General features: G+C 42.2%; 1 protein-coding gene across 1 annotated transcript in view; it reads right to left on the bottom strand.

The window, feature by feature from the left end:
• The window catches only part of LOC135552978 (zinc finger homeobox protein 3-like), a 78,361-nt gene extending 68,323 nt beyond the window's left edge, over positions 1 to 10,038 (bottom strand). Inside the window, exon 1 of the mRNA XM_064984968.1 lies at positions 9,702 to 10,038. The gene's annotated coding sequence lies outside the window, so the exon portion shown is untranslated. The remainder of the gene's footprint in view (positions 1 to 9,701) is intronic.
• Between the last annotated feature and the right edge of the window lie 588 nt (positions 10,039 to 10,626).

Raw genomic sequence — 10,626 nt, 5'->3', positions numbered from 1 at the left:
CAGAGAGGGGGGCAGACATTGGCCTTGACATTTTCACACACACAGACACACAGACACACAGACACACACACAGACACACACACACACAGACACACAAAGACACACACACACACACACACAAAAGACACACACACACACACACACACACACACACACACACACACACACACACACACACACACACACACACACACACAGTACAGCACTAACCCAACACAGTACCTAAATAGATAGCTGACGTTTCAAGAGAACACAATGCTATGGCATTACCTTTATGCTCATGAAATACAAGCAGGGCCATTGCATTGAAATTACTTTAATGATCAATGTAAATATGCAGCACATATGCTGAATGTCTCTAGATATTAAAACAATTATTTAATGACAATAGCTGTAAATGCTTCTTTTTTACATTCACTGAATGTTTCTACTTGCATCAAAAAATAACACAACACATATTTATATTAGGAACCTGTGTAATGTCTCTCACAATGAGCAGGCTAATATAATGACTGACAGAACAGGAAAATAAAAAGTACCACAGTCAACTAATGCTTAGAAGTATCAGCTACATGCATTTCAAGCACCAGTGTGCACTGTGACACAATAAAAACATATATCAAAAATATATCATTTATATTTTACTCGTTAGCGCTCGCTAAACTAGAAAACAAAAATTGCACTAAATAATAAGCTGGTCTGAGAATGCTAGAGGAAAAAAGGTAGTTAGCAACATGTGTGTGTGAGCGTGAACGCGGTGAAAGCCCGGTGGACGGCTGCCATCAGAGGGCGAGGGAGGCTGCAGCACTTAGAGGCCATTTTATTGCTTTGCTGTGGTCAAGTGAGGTGCACCGAGCTCAATTCCACCGCAACAATGGCAAAGAGGGCCGCAGAGACAAAGGGGGCTATCCCCACTTCTTAACCCCTTCACTGCTGCCCGACGGCCCCCTGAACAGGGGGATAACAACAACAGACCACCTCCCAGGAACCCGGAGAGAATGGCAATATTACATAAATAATACACTGGCCACAATGGCTGTCAAATGCATACACACACACACACACACACACACACTGAGTCTCATCACGTGCATAGCATACTCTAAGCCCAGGAGGTGAGATGTTAGGGATGTGAATAGCTCGGGAGCAGTCGTCGTTTCCTGAGCGTCAGACAAAAATAGTAGATGCTAGAGTCCTATCAGGCCTACCGTTGAGAGCAGGCCTCACACTCCAGGAGACTGGAGGTTAGGGAGCATAGCTGCTACCACCTCTCTCTCTCTCTCTCCATCCGTTGCTCTCCGTCCGTTCTCTATTTCTCTATCCGTCTCTCTCTCTCTCTGCCCCATGGGAGATCTGGACAGGCTGCCACATTTGCAAGTGAATCACGCTTTTTGTTAGAGTTTTTTTTTACACAGAAAAGAGAAAGAGGGTGAGTGAAGGAGGGGGGGGCACCTCCAATCCCTACTTTCTTTTGTTCTCTCTCTAATCCTGAGGAGGATAAGCTGTGAGGTACACAGAGAGGAAGTGCAATGGGCCTGCTGGGGTCCAACACATCCCCACGACGCATTCCTGAAGCCCAGCCTAACCGAGACCCGGCCCAGCCATGAGACTGAGACTGGGACTTGGATAGCCCCACACGGCCACCACTATTATAGCCACTGAATCATAGTACTAACTGACTGTAAACACACGGCACCTCTCAAATTAATGCTACCTCCACCTGAAAATAAAAAGAATATCCAGCAGAAATTAATATTGAGTAAAAAACCTGTATTTGCTTAAAGAAATCCTACTGACATCTCAAATATAGAATCATAAACAAAACAAAACCGTACATGGATAATATCTTGGATGGATAACACCACCTGAACAAATACACTAACACCTTTAGGCAAATATATCTGGAATCTTCAAATTGTGTCATGTGAGTTAGACATGTGGAGCTAAGGGAGCAGTGTAATGGAGGCAGGGAGGGACTGTTTGACTGTCACTGGTTCTTTCTGTGTCCTCACTCCCTCCCTGGCCGGCCCACTGACCGACAAACAGAGGCCATCACTACAGCTGACAGGCTTGCATGCTCATACACACACACACACACACACACACACACACACACACACACACACACACACACACACACACACACACACACACACACACACACACACACACACTACCTAATAATACACACACACACGAGCCAAAGCAAATCCTGTTGCATCCTTGAGCTAACTAGCCATAAAACAGTGAGGTCAAAATAACATCTGCTGCGGATGGACGTATGAACAGGATCACCTGACATAACGACAGAAAAAATGATATTCCTACTGGAACCATTTACCATAATGTTAATGAATTAATAATTATAATACTCTTTATTTAAGTTGATGGAAAATCGTATTTATGCCTTTGTATATGCTGTAAAAAAAAAATATATATTGTTATGAAATATTAAAATTATCAAATGAGCGTAGTCACATTAGAAAAATAATATTGTATTAATGTTTGCTTGTCTCTTAAAAAAATATGACAGAATTATGCAATTAATCCAAAAATATGTATTGATGAAATGTCATAACACATGGCCTTTCTGGAACCCGTTGTACATAGCACAGCACACATGACACACACACACACACACTTCTTCGCTGGGGAGTCTCACTCCGTGAATTTTTAACAGCAGCGTTTCAGTTACATAATGCACATTTGACTAGCACTGACAATAACATATTACTGATAGACACGGCGTAACTAACACAACAATATGTGGACAGGCATCACTGCATTGAGCACAAGTATACGCAGAGGAAGAGGAAGAAGACGACAAAGAAAGAGAGGAGGATGAAAAGAGCGTGAGCGTGTCATCAGAGTCACAGGCCAGAAGGCTCCATGCATTGTTCCATGGTTCAGTGTGGGGAGAGAAAGGCGACCTCTGTCTGTGTGTCCACCATGTTTTATGCATTCTGTCCTTTGTGATGATAAGCGTTGAGGGTGGAATGCTGGTCTCCGGGGTCCAGGAGAGGAATGGGCTGGGCTGGACCTGGCCGGGTGTGTGGGGGTGGGGGTGGGGGTACTGCGGAGATCAATTGGGCAGCCCCTGGAGTGCTCCCTGTCGCCCGGGTACGTAGCTACGTAGGCTACATACGCACGCTGCACAGCCCGCCTGCACAGCGGGGAGATACAGCCAGCCGCTGCTGTCCTGAATATGAGACACGGCCTTAGCTACTATGTTACTGCTGTCCTGGCCTCCACTAGCTGCTAACCGGCTATGCTACTGCTGTCCTAGCCCCCACTAGCTGCTAACTTGCTATGCTACTGCTGTTCTTCCCTCCGCTAACTGGCTATGCTACTGCCGTCCTAGCCTCCACTAGCTGCTAACCTGCTATGCATCTGCTGTTCTCGCCTCCGCTATCCGGCTATGCTAAAGCTGTCCAAGCCTCCGCTGCCGCTAACCTGCTATGCTACTACTTCTCCGGCACTCGTCTGCATCACATCACACAGCACTCGGGCACCAGTCCCTGCCAAAATACAACATCCTAGCAGCATGCCTTAACACTGCTTTACAACCATCACACACATCACTACACACTGATGGGGGAAATGACAGGAGCTACCAGTGCTTCTGTTTGTCAGTGTGTGTTTTTGTAATAAAAATGTAATAATCAGAAATGATTTCTACAAATCATATCCCTAACATTAACGTTAGAGTGTACAATAGCAACGGTATTTTCTAATGATTAGATGGCTAATTATGCTGATTGAGAAGAGTGTCTCATATTAAAACACACACACATACTTCCACACGTGTATGGCATAAAACATCTGTATTTGTTTTCAGAAAAGTATAAATCGCTCTCAATAACCATGTTTGCATTTGGATGCAAATCTGAGTGTAGCATAATGCATTCTAATAGGAGCACCAGGTGTAACTCTCAATCCGCGCGTACCAGCCAGTATTTTTTATAAATATATAAATGACAACGAGGCCGGGTGGCCAACATGGAAGGTCATCTATAGCTGCTTAAACATGGAAAATATAGTGAAATAGCGTATAGGAATTCTTACCTATAAATCCGTATCTAACCCTCTTCTCTCTCTCTCGAGCACATTAATCAGGTGAGGTGTGTTTTTTTTGGTTCCTCTCGTTCTCAAGTTCAGACATATTACCAAACAAAACATGTCTGCTTTGTTTTGTATTTTGAAGGTATGTCAGCGATAATACCCAACAGCTCATGTGGTGTATATACACAGACAGCAGTAATATTCACAAGGGGGTCGTCGGCATTTTATAAGGATTACTCTGAAATTCTCTCAAATTAACGACATGACATTTCACACCTCCACCTAAAAAGGAATAACGACAGAAAAAGAGAGCAGACACACACATACAGTACACACACCTTCCCAGGTGTAAATCTACCCCACAATGATTTACAGAATGTTAACACAATAACATATTGTGAAACAGCAAAGCTCAGAAATTCTTGCCAAACTTCACTTCAAGAAGATAAAAGAACGACAGCAAGAACAAGAGCTCAAAAAGAGGACAGGGAACAGGGAGGGGAAATGGACTGAAAATCGGTTCGCTGCTGGCATAGAGGAGATCTCGTGGCGTTTCAGGGCTGCTGGGAGCAGAAACCAGGTAGAGCATGCACACACACACACACACACACACACAGATACACACACACACACACACACACACACACGCACACGCACACGCACACACACACACACACACACACACACACACACACACACACACACACACACAGACACAGACACAGACACACACACACACACACACACACACACACACACACACACACACACACACACACACACACACACACACACACGCACACACACACCTAAGAATCACTGTCATCTCCTGGCCCCCACCCCATGTCCCACCCCCAGTCCGCTCCTTAATGACACGGCTGACACGTATGCCACTGGCCTGGGCTACGGTACAACTGGAAGAACAGGTCCTGGCTGTACAAACTTGCATATTCAAAACCGTAATCTGTAATCTGAGCCACTGCTCCTGCTGAACTCATTTACACACAGCCCTACAGCAAATGGAGGGGGGAGACGCCTCTTTCTCTCTCCAGTGCTATCAATGGAAAACTAATCTACACAAACATATTCATATTTATACTATCCTCACCCTTACAGCAGTTCAACCAAGTGTAAAAGTAATTTCTCATAAATACAATCACAAAACAAAATCTAAGATTGTGATAAATAAACAAAAATAATCTAAAATATTTAACTGGTTTAAATGAATGTAATAATAATACCAAAAATGTTATTATTAATAATAATAATAATAGTTAATTGCTATAATTAATAATAAATCATTAGTGATTTAAATTATTTAAATATCAATGTATCAGGCATTATCACTGGTAAAAAAAAAAAACTATTTGGGAGGAAAAAATAAGCCTTTTTGGATTTGATTAGGTAACGTGACCAACGGTTGGTGAATATATTGTGATAGTCCATGCGTTGGCTGCCCCTTAGCGGCCTGGCGCTGGCCCAAAGAGGGCTCTCTCTGACTAGGGACATGGCAAAGAGCTTCCCTAGGGGTGCTGCCAGCCCCCAAGAGCAAGGGAGAGAGGGAGGGAATGAGAGAAAGAGAGAGAGGGAGGAGGAAGGGGGCAGTAGAAGACCAGGGTAACTGTCTCTCTGCCTCACGTTATCCTGTAACCAAGGCACCACTCAGCTCTTTATTTCATCACTACTAAACCCCTTATTTCCGTTTCCCTCCAATCACACGCCCAAATAGGACCTGCACACGCAGTCTTAGACACACCAGTAATCAAATATGCTCATGGAACCGGACATAGGGAGATAATGCAGGTAGTATCACAGAATAGACAAATAGGGCGTCATCTACAGACTATCACTGAAACAGGAACCTCAACCAAAAACCTAACGTCACCAGACTACTGACTATTCACTGCTTATGATATTATAAACAAAGATCACGATAAAGAACAACATAACTGTGATATGAATGTCCTTACTCCTAGTATATTACTACTTGTAATAACAGTAATAATGTGGATAATAAACATCATACTAATAATGATGATAATTACAATTATGGAACATTTCACATTTTATCAACAGCATCAGTTAACTGTCCATATCATAATTCCCGTCAGAATACACACCCTATTCTACACATAGAGTAATAGAACATTCTGCCAGATGTGCTGGCATTCATATACTGCAGGCTACGCGTTCTGTCCTATTATGTGTATCCTATGGTTTACCACCGTTATCTAACTTTACATGGTGATAGTGAATAGTAAAGTACAACATTTAACTATGGGTAAAGACAAATTGCAAGTGTACAAATGTACACCAAATATATTTTTATGTAAATATATCTATAAAATAAATATTGTTCTATGTCAATATAAATAAACTGTGTGACTCACAATGAACGACCTTAAAACAAAATATTGTCTTGAGATAAAATGCAATAAAGTCCTTGTAAATAAATGTAATAAAAATATATATGCAAATTGAGGATCATGCTTTAAGTCCCCCTCCTTCCGTCTGTCAAGGATTAACGGAACTTAATACTTTACAAAAACACAACCCTGGTCATTACTAATGAATTGGAAATCAAAGTTGAGTATTTACAATGATTTTCAGTGTGCTGTAGCTATCTATGCTAAAAACATAGTTCCTTGTGACATCCACCCAACCCACGGTCCCCTTATTAAGCAGAATTACACAGCATGGTCAGACTGATACAGTGGTTTACCAAATGCACATACTACACCTAACCATAATGTCTGCTATGTGATTCTAACAGAGTACAACACAAGGAAATCAAGAACCATCTTAAACCCCCATTAAACCATACCTGAGCTGGTAAATGCATCTGACATAAATATTATACATTGGATAATTACTTTTCAAAAATATCAAACCGCATCAAAATCCTCCTAATCTGTAGTACACATATTGTAGTTGCTTTTCAAATGTTTCTACCAAAAGTTTTGATATCAAATCCAGGAGTCTTCTAAGAGCAAGTGAGATGACACCGAGTAGCGTTGCTATTTGTTTTGTAAAGGAGGAGGACAGAGAGATCGAGAGAGGGGGGAGATGGGCGAGGGAAAGAGAGATGGCGAGAGGAGAGGGAGTCCTGGCACAGCACATGTACTATGCTATATTTCCTTTCCTATGTCACGCCTGTAATTATTGCCCAACCTACGTCTACGGGGCAGAGATACAGGAAAACAGACTTACAGGCCCAAAATCTACTGCTCCAAGTATCCCCCCCTGAAATACATAAATAATAATATAAGCAAAAAATAAAGAGGTATTATATTTTCTCTTGAAGTAAAAAAAAAAAAAAAAAAAAAAAAATGTCTCCACTGCGCCTGCTAGAATATTTGTTTTCCCTCTCTCCCACTAGTATCCTCTGAGTCCTGGACATACTGCTGGTCTGAGTTATCTATGCGGGAGCTACTGGTCCCTCTAGTTGGGGCAAGTCTGAAAGGTGTTAGGATCTGATTTCCTGCCCTCTTCCCTGATTCCTTCTCCATGGCCCATGGCTATCTGACCCCTTCTATCCCTCTCCTCCTACCCCCTCCCTCGCTTCCTCTCCTTCTCTATCTGTCTTTCCCCTACTCTCTGTCTGAGTCTCCAAACCCCATTATAATACTTTTCTTCATCCTACTAGAAACCCATAGAAACATTTGTATAGTGTTTCTCTCCTGTTTACCAAACTAGACGCATGCTTTTTTTATCTTGCACTTGCTGACCCCCACAATCTCAGTGTTATGCTTCGTGTGACCCCTCAACATACCCCCCCCCCCTCTCCTTTCCCCCAGTCTCACTCTCCCACTGCCTTCCCTCGTTGTTTGTGTAGGGTTTTTCCTTCTTATCTCTCTTGCACTCACTCGGTGACCCCTGCTCCCCTGTTTCTTGCCGTCTGACCCCCAGCCTTTCAACCTCCCCCTCTTTCTCCCCCAAACCAGCACATCCCTGCCTTGCCTTAGCTTGCAAAACGCTTTTCTTTTCCATCCCTCTGTCGCGAAAACTCGTCGGGCTGGCTCATTCTTTCACTCTTTCTTCGAGAGTCCTCCATTTCGTCCATGTGTTTTATGTTTTCTGTACTTTTTGGGCATCTTGGCGCTGCATTCTGGGTCTTAAACGTCGGGAGGTCAATAGCATTTCCGCTTTTTACTGTCTATCCGTCCGTCTCCTGGAAGGACTAGTTATATTCTCACTCAAACCTAAACGGTCCCAGCGTCGTGTTACTATTCGATCTATTGCTTATCAATTCAAATCTGGCCTATGTTTAGATATTTCTTGTAAAATTCTCAAGTAATATTTTTTTCCAAACAATCCGTCGTGTATGATTAATCTATTTCTTCTGACAGTAATGCATCCAAAGTTGATTTAGTCTCGTGTCTGGTTGTTTTAGGAAAGAAATCGTTAGGTTTCCTTTAGAAATCAGTAATAAGGTGGTTATTATTACGCAGGGAAGCATGTTAGGTGATAGAATAACGTCATACAATAGCTTTTGAGTTTTCATTTATAATGTTTACTTTTTGTAGGCCTATCTAGTATAATGTTTGTTATTTGTTATGAAGGTAAGCTATATCCACTGGGAAGGACATTTTATATTATTGCTCTTACTTATTCCATAAAAATCCATACGAGCTGTCATCTGTCTCGTCGGACAGCCAACCTATTCTGTAAATCCCTTTCTCTGCTCGCATCAGCATTCTATTCTCTCCATGCAACCCGCAGCTCAACTCTCTGCTTCGGCTATGGGCTCCCCCGTACCCAAGGTCTTACCGCTCTTGTCATGAAACACACTAGACTTATAAAACACACGCACACACATAGGCCTACCGATCGATTTGCATGTGACTCCGTCAGGGAATCAGCAAGAATCGACTTTAACATCGCTTCAAAGAAGCAAACAGGAATGAAAAATAAAAGAAAATGATGGACAAAGTGGGGGGAGAGAAAAGTAGAGGAACTGAGATGTAAAGCGGGGCGGAGGGAAATACACATGTAAGAAACGAATCGGAAAGTGATAATGTTGCTTAATATAAAGGATTTTATCAACCCGTGATGGTGCTGAAAACAGCGGACCGATCAAGTGGTATATCTGTCAAAATAAGAATGCGGACGGTGTTTCTCTTTCGCGGGACATACACGGACCCACAAGCTGGACTAATGTGCTCCTTTCCTGGCTACGCTCATGTGCAGCTCCCGCTACACTCCGTAGGCTGAATGTAACCCTTTCACATCGTAATCGTCCTCAAAATGTGTTTCTTGACACCAATAACACTTCTCTGTCTTTCCTGATTCCATCGAAAAGCACAAATGTGTTTTTAAATCCATGTTTTTTGTGGTCTACTTCTTGGAGAGGAATCGCTGTCTTGACCATTTCTTTTCTTCCAGTCATGAGGAGAACAAGGACGAACGCAGATGTAAACACAGGTAATGATAGGAATAAAACCGAGAATAAACAAAACTACTTGCATGAATATAACTTGTGATCGCCTGTCATTTCTCAGAATGTGAGAATAGTGAAGATCGGTGCGTATCTCGATAATAGGAGAAACCTTCGGTGAGCCCACTACTAAAAGTGAAAAGAATCGAATCGTAGAAACATCGAGAGAGGAAAAGAGAGAAACGGCAAAGTTGTAACTTACAATTTTTCGCTGCCGCTTTGTGATCCTTGCTTTTTAATCCAGTATTGAGACGATTCGGCTAAAGATCCCATCAAGGCAGTCCCTTTTGGTCAGTTTGCGTTTAGAATGGCAAAAGAAAGATCATTGTTGTTGCGGAGTGTAAAAAAACGAAGTATTAGTTGTATAGGGCAATATAAAAATAATTTGGATGCAAAGCAGGCGATGAGTCTTGTGTTAGAGGGAGCGAGGGAGAGGTGAAAGTGAGATCTGATGATTGAAAAGAAAAAAACTCTTTGGATCTTTATTCCTGCTAATTAGTTTCCTGCAAAAAATGGCTGTGATTAATTCAGTGCGCATGTGCTTCATTACACAGGCACGACGGGAAGGGCTAATTAGCCACCTTCTGGATCAATAAGATTCAGCAAAGGAGAGAGCTAGGGAGAGAGAGAGGGAGGGAGGGAGAAAGAGGGGGGAGGGAGGGATGGATGGATAGATGGAAGAAGAAAAGAGGAAAGTAATGATCAGGAATTGAAAATATGGAATTAAGTACAGCGGAAAGTAAGAGTTTGATTAGAAGGAAGACAGTGAAAGTTAATACTGGAATAGACGCCACAGCCGCAGCAAACCACGCAATACCCCGCGCTTCGCTGCATTTTGTCCGTTCTTTTTAGTTTTTTAACTTTAGGCTATATCGCATTTATAGTTCTTATTATTAACATATTTATATTAAAACACAGTAAAGGCCTATATTCATTTATTACATTTTCCTATATTGTCACTTGTGTTAGTAGTGAGACGAGATGCAATCTGAGACAGCAGTGCTGACTGCTGGAGTTTGAGATACTTTGTAAATGTATTTATACAACTTATAGACACGAGTCAATATTTTTATGATAGACTACAGTTGGACAGTACCGGAAAACAAGCAACCAAGAAATGAAGCATT

The sequence above is a fragment of the Oncorhynchus masou genome, chromosome 2 (assembly GCF_036934945.1).
Source record: "Oncorhynchus masou masou isolate Uvic2021 chromosome 2, UVic_Omas_1.1, whole genome shotgun sequence".
In the NCBI taxonomy this organism is placed as follows: domain Eukaryota; kingdom Metazoa; phylum Chordata; class Actinopteri; order Salmoniformes; family Salmonidae; genus Oncorhynchus; species Oncorhynchus masou.
The sequence above is the reverse complement of the archived record's forward strand: the minus strand, read 5'-3'. Positions and strand labels throughout refer to the sequence as shown.